This window comes from Lotus japonicus, chromosome 3 (assembly GCF_012489685.1).
Source record: "Lotus japonicus ecotype B-129 chromosome 3, LjGifu_v1.2".
Taxonomy (NCBI): Eukaryota; Viridiplantae; Streptophyta; class Magnoliopsida; order Fabales; family Fabaceae; genus Lotus; species Lotus japonicus.
In genome coordinates, this window is record NC_080043.1 from 86,901,981 (window position 1) to 86,918,857 (window position 16,877).

A 16,877-nucleotide genomic window follows, 5' to 3' on the forward strand; every position below is an offset into this window, starting at 1 on the left:
TTATAATGTCATGTAATATTTGTTGAGAAATTCATAAGTGTAGTTACAAACAACCATGATTTAGGAATTAGAGTATGAAATTTAACCTTTGATTTGAACTTTGAAATTATGTCCGGAGCTATGCAAATTTTGAGGACGTTAAATGCTGATTTAAACTTTCTTTCGAAGTTGTCATTTCTTTCAACCTTGAACATAATTTGCTTGTGCGCCAAATCACTAATTTCTTTGGGGAGGGGTATTCCATGCAGTAGTTCTATATTAATTTAAAATAAAATGAAAAAAAATTAATATCTGATCAGTTGATTGTGAAATTAAAAAGTAGTGATATTTACATTTACATGTTCACCTTTTTCATTTTTTTAGTATTTCCTTGTTTTTGTTATTGAGCAAAGCACAACCATCGCGATAAAAAATTGTCAACGTTGCAGATCCAGTATTATCGGCAACATTAAGTAACAGCTTGTACCTATGTAAACATAAATAATTAAATAAATTGAATATGAATCAAATTATTTAAATTATGTTAATTGGAGTTTACGGTGTGGTAGGATTTATGTGGATGTTACATTTCGAACAGTAATAAAGTGCTCCATTAGAGGATGCTGCTCCGTGACATTTGCAGTCATGGTAAAACCAATCATCACTGCTCATAATTTTCTCAATCGCGGCATACACATTAAAATTTAACTGAATATTACTTTACAATGAAATTCTCATAATTCATTTCAATTTAATGCATTTTTAAAAGCATTAAATATGTGATTAGTAATTTTAATTACTTATTATTTAATTTTAAATTTGTTCTTCGAAAATTATATCCTCATTAATTATTTTAAAAAAATACGTTTTGTAGTCAAAAGAAGAATCATGCTCCGGTTTTTTAAAAATAATTAATGGTATAATTAAAATTAATTAAGGAATATAAGAGTTAATGAAATTATTAATTAAAATTTTGAGTGAATATTAACTTTTGTTAAATTAAATAAAAAGTGAGAAAAACATACTGATATGCACGCAACCAAATTTCCAATGTTTGTGCGTGGAAATTGCTTGAGGAACTCATCTTCTTCAGTAACTTTTAAATTTTTAATCAGCACGTTCATTACTTGAGTAGAAACTGCGTCACACTCAAATAACCTGCAAAGAAATAACTTTTAGTTGAAATTGTCATTAAAACTTGTTCAAACGATTATGAAATATTTTGTCGGTTCCGGTCTCTTTTGCTTATGATGTTGGTTCTTTGAGGTGTGATGGGCTTGCCCTTTATCGTGCATCACATTCTTGCTTTAAGGCTGGTGCTTGTGCTTATTTGCACTTCAATACATTTTTAATGTTTGTGCGAGGGAAAAGAATGAAAAATTCATCTTGTACGCCAACATTTAAACGCTAAATTAACACATTCATTATTTGAGTTAGAACTACATCAGATTCAATCAACAATAAAGAAAATTAAACTCAAAGTTGTAATTATCATAATATTTCGGCCACTTGATTATGAAATACTTTTTTTCGAAAATAGATTATGAAATACTTATATGGCACAAGCCTGTCTTTGTAAGACACTGTTTCTGGAAAGTTCGGATTAATCTTAACTTTAGTGAAATTAAACCAAGCTTGTAGTTGATATTCACCTGGAGATATTTCTTTTGTAGTCAGGTTTATGTGTGTAAAATATATGTGTTATTATATATAAAAGCCGCTTTTGTATGTTGAAGACAAAAAAATGTAAATGTACCTTGAATAATATTCATATTTCCCATTAATATGACAACAATATGTTTGACATCGCCATTACTTAGAAATGTGTTGAACTTTTTGATGAATTCATCAAACAAAACACATATAATTTCTTTCTTGGGAAATGAATAAATAACTTTACTGCGTTTGAACTATTATTATTTGAAATATAACATTTTTTTTATCTTGTAAAATAATAAAACATACACCCATCAGATTCAATCTCAATTTCTTTGATTTTCGTGAGCATCCCATTTCGGTCATATGAGTTGTCGGTTTTAACGTTCGTAAGCGAACCCATGACATTTGTGATGATGTTAATATCAACAGTGGTAACTGATAATTTCTTGAGCTTACTCTTGAGAAACCTACATAAAATTGGCCATGTGTGAATACTGGGCGAGAAAGGTATGGGCTAACATGGGACAATGACTGACCTTAACTTTTATTTATAGTCATTACACAGCACAGACAGATCGAAAATTGACATCTTTCAAACTTAAATGGGTAACCTGAGTCAGATGGCACCATGTCCATTCTTGTCATTGGTTAGTTAAATTAACATTATTTATAGTATTAACTATTATTAGATTTCAAAAAAAAAAACTATTATTTAACGTTAGTTTATCATAAACATATACTTGTCATTGGTTTTAATGGTTATAAATGCTTTAACCGTTTTGTTCCTTTTGCACAATTGTGAAGTTTCAAGGCTTGAGTGATGACTACCATAGAGTGAGGAGGAAATACAAAAGTACTAGAAATTATACCCGTGCGTTGCACGGGTTTATTTATAATTTTTAAAAATAATATATGATTATTATAGTTTTAATAAATATATAAATATTAAAATATGTGTAATCATATAATATAATAAATTAAATAATAATGGAGGTGAGACATTTCATTGAATAGAATTCGAGTTTACTCAAATTTAATAATTGATAGTTTTTTAAAAAGAAAACTGTATTGAAACACAATAAAAATGAGAACAACCTTCTTATTTAGATAATTGCTTTTGATCACAACATACTCATATCTGTTGTTCCCTACCACACTCTTGATTTGCCAAAAAGTTTGTCAGAGTGACGCAATACATGCACCACACCAACACACTGAATTATAGGCATCTAATGATCTATATGATTAAATACATGTTCCAATTTTCTTGACCTCCTATCTCCCCTAGACACTCATCCAACCCTAAGAAGGAATCACTCTCAACCACCACATTTGAAAATTTAAATTGCTGGAAAAATAACAAAGCATGTAACACTTCTTGAACCTTCGTCAAAAGCCCACAACATTTTAGTTCTTTTTGTAAAGTAATCTGAAACCTCCCCTTCTTGATCCCTCAAAACCATGCCAATACCACTCACCATTGGGTTCCCTTTCGACGCCCCATCCACATTAAACTTCAAAACAGTGGCTGACGTTGACTCCCGGCCAATACATTGTTCATGGCATCTTTTGTTTTCATGGCCATTCAATACGCTCAAAGCCTCTAGCAAACTGTTCCAAATCATATCGACAATCATTCCACTTCCCCTTGACCCACCAAAACACACAAACCAAGCAATAGTCTCATATATGTTGAAGAGAAATAACTTTGTTATTAAACACCGTGCATTTCTCTCTAGACTCTTGTAATTGATATTAAATAATTAGTATTGAAGTAGTCTTAATATTTTATTCATTTGAAAATATAGAAATTCATTATGTGAATTTGAAATATATTCAAGTACTAAGTTTTTAATATCATAAATAAGTTATAATGACATATTTTTTACACTTTATATCCACAATAAAGTAATTTTAACTTTTTATAATAAGAAATGATTTTTTAGTGTAAAGAATTATTTATTAGACTTAAATTTATTCAACTTTGGTCATAGTTATTTTACTATGTTATTCTTTCTCAAGACATTTCTACTAATATATAATAAATCAAAAATTATATTTTAAGAATTTTTTCAACGAATACTCACACATTTATAGTTAACGGTAAATACCGATAGAGTGCCATTTTTTATTTAAAGACTACTTTTTCTTAATTATTTTTAATAAATATTATTTATTATAATTAATTTTAACTCTCAATATTTTTTTATATCAAAATATTACTTAGTTTTATATTAATTTTCTCCCCTTCAATTTATGATTGATAATTAATATTCTAATTTTTTTTAATTAATATTGGATAAACTATTTTCTTATAAGTAACTGAAATTTATAATTAATCGATAATACAATTAACACAAACATGAGTTTTTTATTATTTAATGTATTTTCTATTTTTACTATTTAATATATAGTACTGCCATATGATTTAATGTATTTTTTTATACTTGATGATTTTTTTCCTGAAATAAAGAAATATTTGTATTATTTAGTATAGGTAGCTAAATAGTCTTTAGTTAATTTCTTTCAGTTTTCAATCTTTATATTTAATGTATTTAATAAAAAATTATAATTTAATTCAAAGGTTACATCATATTGGCATTTGTAAAGTCAAAAAACAAAATGATTGAGATGTTTCAAAAGTTACATTATATTTGAAAGTTGAATAGAAATTTAATTTTTTTAACTTTATTGTTTAATGCATTTAATACTTATAGCTCAAGTGAGCTTTACATATATATATATAGATAGATATTGATAGATATGTAGATATAGATATAGATAGATAGATACAGATAAATATAGATAGATATTTTTTTTTGGAAAAACCAAATATTATATATATATATATATATAAATAATTACTTTGGGAAATAAGGGCCCCAAGTACAATATAGATAGATATATATTGATAGATTTTTTTTTATTTTAAAAGTATTTTATCTAAATTATTTATTAATAAATATTATTTTGTTTTTTTTTATTTTTTAAATTTGTCAAATGCAAAGCTCAAGTCAATTTTTAGTCTAGGAATGTTGTTATTTAATATAAGTAGTTGAATAAGTTTTTATAATACAATTTTTTTCAGTTTTTAGTTTATTAAATTTTTTATTTTTTAATGTATTTAATATAAAGGTATGTGAGCTTTTATGGTTTAATACATTAATTGCATGCAAAAACACAAGTGTGCTTTACATATATATATATAGATTTCTTTTTATGACTTTTCATTTTGTTATTTTATTTGGAGTAGTGCATTGTTTGGTTCTCTTATAAACCCCTTAAAAATTAAACAATATTTTATTTATTTAAAGCATATCTTCTATCATTAAGGAAGAATATCACTCCCTTAATTGGATTCGTGTATTATTCAACTTAATCATTTTTTTCAAAAAAAAAAAAACAATACGTGGACTAAAATATATGCAAATCCAATTCTAATATGTTAAAAAAATAGAATTAATGAGGATATAGTTAATTTTTAAAAGGAAATAGATAAAGTCATAATCCCTTATAATAAGGAGTAGATTATTTTTTTGAAACTAATAAGGAGTAGATATTCAACTTAGATTTTTTTGAATATACGGTTTATTCTAAAAAAGGAAATGAAGATTCGGTTTTTATTAATTAAATTAATGAGGATACATATAATTGTTAAAAAGTAAATGATATATATAAGGTCATAAACCCTTAGATTAAGAGTATATATTAGAACCATATTACAACATATTAAAATCTGAATTTAAAAAGTTTTTTTTAAACAAACATATTAACTTTAAACTTAAATCTAAAATACTCTTTTAAAAAAAATCAAGTCTACAGAAAAAATTAAATAAAAAAATAATGATGCTTTTAGTTAAATCAAATAAATATTGATTTATAAAGCATAAATATTATAAAAATTTAATGAAAATGCACCGTCAGTGTAAATATTTTTTACACAAACAACAAATGATATATTGCCAAATCAGAAAATAAGCATTTAATTTAATTAAAATAAAAATGATCATAAATGCATTTGAATACGTGTCATTCAGTTATTGGATCAAAATGACAAAACTTTTGAATAATGGTAAATGTTCGATTGTGGTGTTAGGTTCTTGTAGCTGAAAAAAACGTGAGGTTACACTTAAAAGGTGAAAAAACTCCTTATTGTTAAATGACATCATTTGAGCATTAGGCTTTAGAACTCTCAACGGCAAGTTCTAAATCCTGAGGTGTTCACAATAAAAATATATGGTTATAATGTCATGTAATATTTGTTGAGAAATTCATAAGTGTAGTTACAAACAACCATGATTTTGGAATTAGAGTATGAAATTTAACCTTTGATTTGAACTTTGAAATTATGTTCGGAGCTATGCAAATTTTGAGGACGTTAAATGCTGATTTAAACTTTCTTTCGAAGTTGTCATTTCTTTCAACCTTGAACATAATTTGCTTGTGCGCCAAATCACTAATTTCTTTGGGGAGGGGTATTCCATGCAGTAGTTCTATATTAATTTAAAATAAAATGAAAAAAAATTAATATCTTATCAGTTGATTGTGAAATTAAGAAGTAGTGATATTTACATGTACATGTTCACCTTTTTCATTTTTTTAGTATTTCCTTGTTTTTGTTATTGAGCAAAGCACAACCATCGCGATAAAAAATTGTCAACGTTGCAGATCCAGTATTATCGGCAACATTAAGTAACAGCTTGTACCTATGTAAACATAAATTATTAAATAAATTGAATATGAATCAAATTATTTAAATTATGTTAATTGGAGTTTACGGTGTGGTAGGATTTATGTGGATGTTACATTTCGAACAGTAATAAAGTGCTCCATTAGAGGATACTGCTCCGTGACATTTGCAGTCATGGTAAAACCAATCATCACTGCTCATAATTTTCTCAATCGCGGCATACACAATGAATATCATTGTACGTTGTAATAATAAATATGAGTAATTGTATTAAATTATTTTTCAATCTTTATGTGAAATTTAAATCATTAATTGTTAAAAATAAATGGACGTAATTACAGAATTGACTAAGTTGGAAGAATGATTTTTTAACAACAAATTAACGTAATTAATGCATTAAATTTGTTATCATTAATTTTAAAAACTAAATATATGTACTCCTAATATTTACTCAGTATTAATGGTATAATTAATTGAAATTTTGACTGAGTATTAATATGTAATAAATTTCTCATAATTTAATTCAAGTAAATGCTTTAATTTAATAATTAATTATTGTTTTTTAAATAGTAATTCTTTAATTTGTGTATGGCAATTTAAACTTCCATGGGGTATTTGTTTTTCAAAAATTCATTTTATATTTAATTTAAAAATGAAAAGAAAGATGAGATTTATATTAATTTATTTTATAGTCAGTATGTGAAATTTGAAATCATGAATTGTAAAAAATAAATGAACGTAATTAAGGAATTAAAACTAATTTGGAAGAATAAATTTAAAAAATAAATGAACGTAATTAATGCATTTAATTTTGAATTATAAAAAAAATGAATGAAAATTTAAATGTATGCTTAATGATTCAATCAATGTTCCGCAGTAGCAAACCAATTTGCTTAATCCGCCAAAAATGATTCAATCATTGCTCGCACTAATTTTCCTATTATCAATTTCAAAATTAAAATTAATTAAAACTAATTAAAGTTTATAAGAGTTAATGCTATAATTTTTTAAAATTTAACTGAATATTACTTTACAATGAAATTCTCATAATTCATTTCAATTTAATGCATTTTTAAAAGCATTAAATATGTGATTAGTAATTTTAATTACTTATTATTTAATTTTAAATTTGTGCTTCGAAAATTATATCCTCGTTAATTATTTTAAAAAAATACGTTTTGTAGTCAAAAGAAGAATCATGCTCCGGTTTTTTAAAAATAATTAATGGTATAAAAATTTTAAGGAATATAAGAGTTAATGAAATTATTAATTAAAATTTTGAGTGAATATTAACTTTTGTTAAATTAAATAAAAAGTGAGAAAAACATATTGATATGCACGCAACCAAATTTCCAATGTTTGTGCGTGGAAATTGCTTGAGGAACTCATCTTCTTCAGTAACTTTTAAATTTTTAATCAGCACGTTCATTACTTGAGTAGAAACTGCGTCACACTCAAATAACCTGCAAAGAAATAACTTTTAGTTGAAATTGTCATTAAAACTTGTTCAAACGATTATGAAATATTTTGTCGGTTCCGGTCTCTTTTGCTTATGATGTTGGTTCTTTGAGGTGTGATGGGCTTGCCCTTTATCGTGCATCACATTCTTGCTTTGAGGCTGGTGCTTGTTCTGTTGTTGGCTCCGATCCTATCAGGGGTGTTCAAGATTTTGTGGATGCTTGTTAAGTTTTTGTGAGGGAGGAAGATACCCTTGAGGTCGATGTTGTTGGCGCTGCTGATGATCCTGCTCTTGATTTTTCACCTCCGAGGCCTCATCATCGCGATTGGCCTTAGAAAATTAAAGAGGCGCAACGCAGCTTGGAGAGTTCTCGGAAGCCTAGGGGCTGCCCTCGTAAATATGAGTGTGTCTCTCACTATTGCCTCGGCCCCGCCTAGTCCTCCGTCTCCATCGAGGCCCTTATTTCACGTGAGCTAGGAAAGCTTTGTGTCTTGCTAAGTTTGTAGGAATGTCTTTCCCTGGTAGTGATGAAGATGTCGTTCGAGGGTTGGCCGCAGTTATTAAAGAGAGTTTTCCTTCTAGGTGTTAGGAATGTTTTTCTTTCATTTTTTTGGGTGGTTTTTTTTTTTCTTCTTGTTTGGCTTGGTGGTTTTTCTTTCTCCTATCTTTTTGGGTTGTTCCCTCTTTTGATTATTAATGAATCTCTCTTTGCTCTAAAAATAAAACGACTATGGAATATTTTGTACGGACAAACCTGTCTCTGTAGCACACTGCTATAGAAATGTTAGGATTGAACATTACTGTAGTGCATTTTAACCCTGCAGTAAACTGATATTTCCCTGCAAATTTTTTTAGTGGTTGGATGTTATATACAAATTGAACATGTTGGTGTTTTATACAGAAGTTTATTTTAGAATTTAGATCAAAATTATTTAATATACCTTGATGCCTTGTTACTGCTCCCAGTAATATGATAACACAACATGTTTGTTATCTCCTGCACTTAGGATTGCATGCAAATCGTTGACAAATTCGCCGTATAAAAAACATTTAAATTTTTTCCTGTGAAATTAATTAATAAATGTCGCTTAATTTTATTTTCGCCAGTTAAAAATCTTTTTTTTCCAGTTTATCATGATAAACGCTAACTTACACTTGAGATTCGATTTCAATGTCTCTGATATTGGTCGCCACTCCATTCCGCTCATATCCTTGATAGTTTCTGACGTGTGTAATTTCGCCCATGACATATGTTTTCTTGTTAATGTAAATGCTTGCAAGTGATAACCTACGTGAAATTATTTAAATCAAGAGATTTACTTACCAACAAAGTATCTCTCATCGAAGTCGGGGTTAAAAACATCATGCACGTTGTCAAACTTTAGCTCACGCAAAGGAACCATACTTTCATTATATTTAAATCCCCTTGTTCTAGTCTGCAAGTGTATCTTATATTGGTGCCTAGATGCTATTAAACCTTCGATATTATGCCATACGAAAAAATCTTCAAAGCAGTATACTAATCCTACAAAAACATAGCCTGCCTAGTATATGACTTGTGCCTTGCACGGGGGAATTGAAAATTTACTATAAGTTACATTCTTTTTATTTTAAATATTTATATTTTTTCTTTATTCCATTTGTATATTTGAGGTTATTGTGTTTATTTCGTGTTTGTTGTAGTCGCTAATTCTAATAATCTCTTTATGTAGAGTAAAAAAATTCTAAAATATTAAGTTTTTGGACTAAAAAATAGAGGTAAACCTTTGTGAAGTTGATCTCGAATAGTACGACGATTCAAATACATAATGTCGGCGGTGTGGCTTTTACATCTTTTGTAAGCTATTCAACTTTTATTTCGTAGATTGACTAAATGAAGAAAGATGCATTATAATAGACATTCATTTGTAATAATGAATCATTCTTAAAGTTTCGTCACGGTAAATTACTGAAGATTCAAAGGAAGTTAGAAACCAAAGATTCATTACAAAAAATTTGCAAACAACTTTGAAAATTTATCCTTCAAAGTCTTTTCCATTGTTTTATTGACGTGAGCCTTGATAAACGCCTTATAGTAAAGTAGCATCAAAGATCATGAGGCGTTAGAGCTCTCGTAGCCAAGTTCAAAAGCCTTCAATGGTCACATCAAATATAAGTAATCACAATTACATGATTTAATCATAGCATAATCAATATTTTTTAAATTAGCTAAACAACCATGTATAAACAATATAATATATTGGTCTTTGCAAATTTTTTGAACGTTAAACGCTGAATAAAATGTCCTTCCGAATTTGTCCTTCGCTTCAACCATGACCAGAAATTGTTTGTGAACTAAATCACGTATTTCTTTGAGAGTGTGTGTCATGGAACCATTCTATCTTTTGTGGAAACAAACGAAGAAAATCAGTATGTTATTAATTTATTAATAAATTTAAACGAAGTTGTGTTTACATGGATATGTTCACCTTTTCCATTTTTTCAAGAATTTCTTTGCTTTTTTGATTGAGAAGAAAACAACCATCTCGGTCAAAAATGACAAATGATGTAGAGGCAATATTATTACTTTAATCTGCAGCTTATACCTGCAGGAAACATGAATGCAAAAACAAATTGAATATAAATCAAATTAATTAAAATACAAAGTTAATTGAAGTTTACCTTGTGGTATACTTGATGTGTTGTTCACAGTTTGGACAAAAAAAGAGTTATTCGTCAGAGTATGCAGCTGTGTGATAGTTGCGGTCATGACAGACCCAATCATCAGTGCCGACAGTTTCCTCTACCGTGCCAAGCACAATGAATATAGTAAATTGTAAATAATAAATAGATGGATTAAAAAACTTTCCAGAAAAATATAATAATTAAAAGTGAGAATAACATACTTATTTGCACTTCAATACATTTTTAATGTTTGTGCGAGGGAAAAGAATGAAAAATTCATCTTGTACGCCAACATTTAAACGCTAAATTAACACATTCATTATTTGAGTTAGAACTACATCAGATTCAATCAACAATAAAGAAAATTAAACTCAAAGTTGTAATTATCATAATATTTCGGCCACTTGATTATGAAATACTTTTTTTCGAAAATAGATTATGAAATACTTATATGGCACAAGCCTGTCTTTGTAAGACACTGCTTCTGGAAAGTTCGGATTAATCTTAACTTTAGTGAAATTAAACCAAGCTTGTAGTTGATATTCACCTGGAGATATTTCTTTTGTAGTCAGGTTTATGTGTGTAAAATATATGTGTTATTATATATAAAAGCCGCTTTAGTATGTTGAAGACAAAAAAATGTAAATGTACCTTGAATAATATTCATATTTCCCATTAATATGACAACAATATGTTTGACATCGCCATTACTTAGAAATGTGTTGAACATTTTGATGAATTCATCAAACAAAACACATATAATTTCTTTCTTGGGAAATGAATAAATAACTTTACTGCGTTGGAACTATTATTATTTGAAATATAACATTTTTTTTATCTTGTAAAATAATAAAACATACACCCATCAGATTCAATCTCAATTTCTTTGATTTTCGTGAGCATCCCATTTCGGTCATATGAGTTGTCGGTTTTAACGTTCGTAAGCGAACCCATGACATTTGTGATGATGTTAATATCAACAGTGGTAACTGATAATTTCTTGAGCTTACTCTTGAGAAACCTACATAAAATTGGCCATGTGTGAATACTGGGCGAGAAAGGTATGGGCTAACATGGGACAATGACTGACCTTAACTTTTATTTATAGTCATTACACAGCACAGACAGATCGAAAATTGACATCTTTCAAACTTAAATGGGTAACCTGAGTCAGATGGCACCATGTCCATTCTTGTCATTGGTTAGTTAAATTAACATTATTTATAGTATTAACTATTATTAGATTTCAAAAAAAAACTATTATTTAACGTTAGTTTATCATAAACATATACTTGTCATTGGTTTTAATGGTTATAAATGCTTTAACCGTTTTGTTCCTTTTGCACAATTGTGAAGTTTCAAGGCTTGAGTGATGACTACCATAGAGTGAGGAGGAAATACAAAAGTATTTCTTTTTATGACTTTTCATTTTGTTATTTTATTTGGAGTAGTGCATTGTTTGGTTCTCTTATAAACCCCTTAAAAATTAAACAATATTTTATTTATTTAAAGCATATCTTCTATTATTAAGGAAGAATATCACTCCCTTAATTGGATTCGTGTATTATTCAACTTAATCATTTTTTTCAAAAAAAAAAAAACAATACGTGGACTAAAATATATGCAAATCCAATTCTAATATGTTAAAAAAATAGAATTAATGAGGATATAGTTAATTTTTAAAAGGAAATAGATAAAGTCATAATCCCTTAAGGAGTAGATTTTTTTTTTTGAAACTAATAAGGAGTAGATATTCAACTTAGATTTTTTTGAATATACGGTTTATTCTAAAAAAGGAAATGAAGATTCGGTTTTTATTAATTAAATTAATGAGGATACATATAATTGTTAAAAAGTAAATGATATATATAAGGTCATAAACCCTTAGATTAAGAGTATATATTAGAACCATATTACAACATATTAAAATCTGAATTTAAAAAGTTATTTTTTTAAACAAACATATTAACTTTAAACTTAAATCTAAAATACTCTTTTAAAAAAAATCAAGTCTACAAAAAAAATTAAATTAAAAAATAATGATGCTTTTAGTTAAATCAAATAAATATTGATTTATAAAGCATAAATATTACAAAAATTTAATGAAAATGCACCGTCAGTGTAAATATTTTTTACACAGACAACCAATGATATATTGCCAAATCAGAAAATAAGAATTTAATTTAATTAAAATTAAAATGATCATAAATGCATTTGAATACGTGTCATTCAGTTATTGGACGCCGTCTGTGTAAAAATGTTTTACACAGACAGTGCACAACCATTGATCCCTGGACTTTTCCTCCACCAACTCATGTCCCACAACTCTTACCACTACAGTTATTATTTGAGAACAATTAATTTCCTTCATTAAAAATAGTGAAAGAATTTTTAATAATTACATATACATTTAGTTTTATTGGGTGAGTGGTGAAGAGAGAAAGATACTAATTAAGAAAATAAAGAAAGCTTTAATTTTTACACCGTCAACCAATCAGATTTTAAGAATGTGCCACGTCAATTAATGAAATTAAATAAAATGAGAGATTTTCTCACATCCTTGAAATCTGATTGGTTGACGGTCGGTGGATAGAAATTAAACTCAATAAAAATTAGTGAAAGATTTAAAATTGATTAGATAATTATAGGTGCATTTAATTTCATTGGGTCAGAGAAGAACAGAGAAAACAACAGTAATTTCCTTTATAAAAAAGAGTGAAAGATTTAAAATTTATTGAGCAAGGAAACCATGATATGTTTCCGCAAAAACTACTAATTGAGTTTGCAGTTCGACTGGAATTTGAGTTTATCCATTTTGTAAGTTCTTCAACACATTCATTCTCACTGATTTCATTATCTTTGTAAGATCGTGAAGTAATTTTGCTGCAGCCTCCGCTGCATCTAACAACAATGATACATTTGCATTTCATAATTTCTCTTTTCTTTCTATCTCTCCTTCCTTCACATCTTTTCCACTAATTATCAAGTGTCAACACAACATAGTTTCTCTCTTTTATTCCTATCTCTTTTTCCTCCACATCTTTTCCACTACTTATCAAGTGTCAACACAACATTTTTCGTCTTTCCAAAGTGGATCTCCTTCACTATTTGATCTTAAGTCAGATCTCGAAACATGGTGATCCCCATTTGTATGATCCTGTTGCATCACAATGGCCATCATTACAGTTATAAGTAGTCACATGTTCAATCCATGGCTTAATAAAAATCTGCTCAAAACATGATTCAAAAATTCAATCCTACATGGTTCTCTCTTATAACATGGCCTAGACTACAACAATATGTGGAAGATGAATTTGTGAATCAAAAGAAAAATAACATTGTAGAACCCAATAAATCAGATTTATAATCAATTCTTACCCAGAGTGAGCGCATGCAACATTCAACATCATAATGCTTAGAGTTTTGAAATGTTAGAAACCCCTGCTCAAATAAAAGTTATCAGATAACCTTCTCCATGTACTTCTTCAGATGTAAGTCCAAATACTCAAACACCCGAAAACAGTAATTATCTTTTTATTTAAAAATTAAATTTGAATAGAGGTTAACGGATATGAGGTTGTTACTATATTGGTGGTTTTTGAATAATAAATTCACTAATTTGAGGCTTGATAGGGGAGTAATTAAAGGGCAAGAACAACTTTGAATTTAAAAACACTAATTAATAAGTGAGTAATAAAAGGGTGAGAGTTTCATTTTGAATATAAATATCTTTTAGAGAATAATTTTCACTAATTTGAAGCTTTAATGGGGGGAGAAATTAAAGGGGAATAATTTCCTATTCTAAAAAAACTCTAATGTTCAAATAAGTTGTTTCCTATTTTATTTTTTTCAAATTTCAATTATAATTATCAAAAGGTCAGATTGGTTTGGCGGCCCAAAGTTAGGGTTTTCAGTAGCTCTGCATGCCATGGTGGCGGCAATTAAGAAAACCAGAGAACAAAAATGAAAATAGTACCTGAAGATGGAAGCTGTTTCAACTGCCACAGCAGTTCCGGGTGACACAATCTAGTCTCAGTCCCTACAACTGCAAGCCCAAACCAAAGAGAGAATCAATGATTAAACATTCAACAATCACTTTCCCCCACAAAAATATACCAAAACAAATTTCTAAACATATGCTTAGAAATAAAGCTCTCAAACAACGGGCAGACACAAAATAGTCATATCATTGATCAGAAGAGGTTCTCTATTTGATAATTTTGCACAACAAACATCAATGTGGTTGTAATTGTGAATAAAAAATTGCATAGCTTACTTATTGATTCAACTATTTTTAAAATTTTGATCCTGAACCATGTTGAAGTGTCTATCAAAAGGCCTGTCATGACCCAAAAGCTCCTTGCTACTTTCAAGTTAAAGAGTTTGGTTAAAACCTGACACATTAAATGCCTCCTAGGGGCTACCTCAGGATCCATGTTACTGTCTAATGTTAAAAAAACATATCTCAGTATCATTTTTAACACACATCACCAGATCACCAGAACACATAAGCATCATGTTATAACAACAAAAGATAATGAAGACCTTTAATCTAGGTCACAGAATAAAATAATCAAACAATGATCAAGAAACCAAATAAACTTATGAAAAGTGAAGGAGAAAATATAAATCAATTAGTAGTTTAATAGAAAAAAAGCTTACCAATCCTCCTTGTAATGAGTTGAATGCCGAGATATGACAAACATCCAATCCTCTAGACTCTAGATGATAAATACCATGCTTGACTGCACAAATGTTAGATGATTTCATCAGTTTTACTATAAAAACTAAATTAAGTTTTAAAATATTCCTCCCAAAATAGATGAACATCAAAATCTTAAGAACTGGGACTGCTGCAACCGATTTTAAATTTGCAGCAGGGAGGATTTGACAGACAGGGCACCATTAGAAAAAGAAAAATCTGGACATGGTACATACACAAAGAAGTAAAACTTCCAAAGAAAAGAAGTTTAACACTTCCATGAGCATCCCATTGGTCTGATCTTCAGTATCCTCAAAGAAAAAGATACAAAGATATATTAAATGTTTACTTCTTACAAAGAAAAGAATCACACAATACTCACCTTGGTCTTTGGCAGCTAGCAAATCAGTTTGAGAATGAACTTCATCCTCTAAAACAGATGCAGAAAGGTTTCATGTAAAAGTGAATGGAATTAATTATGCAAGATTGTTATACTTATAGAAAAAAAGAGAAGAAAAAAAGTTATAATAGAAAGAAGATATAGATATACTAACCCATTGCTCCTGCATGTTCTGTCAGCATTTTGGTAAAACATAAACCAAATTGGGAGCATACTTCAACTCGTACCTGTAAATCAATATCAACTCTCAATTAGAACCATGAGTAAATTCATAGAAGAGGAAAGAGCAGGAAGCCATGAACTGCAAAGCCAAGGAAAAAGAACAAATCGTCAATCAAATAACAAAACACAGATGAAAAAACAAAGACTGAGATTGTGAGGAATTTTCTCACAAAGAGAATCAGGATTTGCTATAAACAACAAAGCTCTTACCTTTATGGAGGATCTGGAGAATTTGGGACCCTAAATCAAATTTGCGATTGAGACAATAAAACGTCAGTAAGAAAATTTTCACAAAATTACCAGCGAAATATACGAAAATCAGATATTTGAGACCGTAACAAAATAAGCCCTAAATCAAGATGAAGTTCCGTAAATTTAAGCAGATTTAAAGGAGGTGGGGATGAGATTGAAAGGTACCTCTGATGGACTTCATAAACCAGAGAAAGCGCCTGCAGTACCCAAATTCCTCAAAATCAAAATCAAAATCAAAATCCAGGCATTAAAATCTAAAATTTGGGTAACTGTAAACCATACATCAATTAAGCCCTGAATACCTGCGGTGGCGCCGTCGTAGTTGAAGATACCTGAGTGTGGGGACCTTGCTCCGTTGCAGATTTCGCGAGCAAATACCTGAGTGTCGAACAGTATCATGAATCAGAAATTTGAACCCTAAAACAAAGAAGCCCTAAATCAAGATGAAGATACCTGAGTGTCGAATAGTGCTACGGCTGAGAAGCTTCAGACATTAAGAAGGCAGAAACGCAATTTCACCCTTGAGAAGGAGAAGCTAGACTGGCCGGTTTGGAGTGGCCATGATCGGAGCGGCGATGTGAGTTAGGTGGCGGCGCAGCCAGAGACTGAGAGAAGGTCGATCGCGGAATGCAGGAACGGCATCGGTGAGGGAAAAATGGAAGAGATGGAGAGAGGATTAAAACGGCGAAGAAGGGAAAAGAGATGAGAGAAGTGAATATTCATTCCGGAAAAAAAACGCGTTTTAGCAATGAATGAGAGAAACAAACGTAGTTTGAATGAGGGGAAGGAGGAAGAGCTATGAATGACACGTAGGATTCAGCAAGATATCAACCAATCATATAATGCCACG

At 29.2% G+C, this 16,877-nt stretch overlaps 1 long non-coding RNA gene across 4 annotated transcripts; it reads right to left on the reverse strand.

The window, feature by feature from the left end:
- Positions 1-13,269: 13,269 nt before the first annotated feature.
- Positions 13,270-16,796, reverse strand: LOC130746916 (uncharacterized). Of its 4 annotated transcripts, none has more exons than XR_009022250.1 (10): positions 16,481-16,796; positions 16,310-16,405; positions 16,193-16,224; positions 15,986-16,015; positions 15,708-15,854; positions 15,536-15,583; positions 15,114-15,196; positions 14,428-14,496; positions 13,830-13,892; positions 13,270-13,608 (listed from the first exon to the last, which is right to left on the reverse strand). It is a non-coding gene; the product is annotated as an uncharacterized LOC130746916 (long non-coding RNA). The 4 variants fall into 4 exon arrangements; XR_009022249.1 differs by having other exon boundaries at positions 16,330-16,405; positions 16,481-16,795; XR_009022248.1 differs by having other exon boundaries at positions 15,708-15,780; positions 16,481-16,794.
- Between the last annotated feature and the right edge of the window lie 81 nt (positions 16,797-16,877).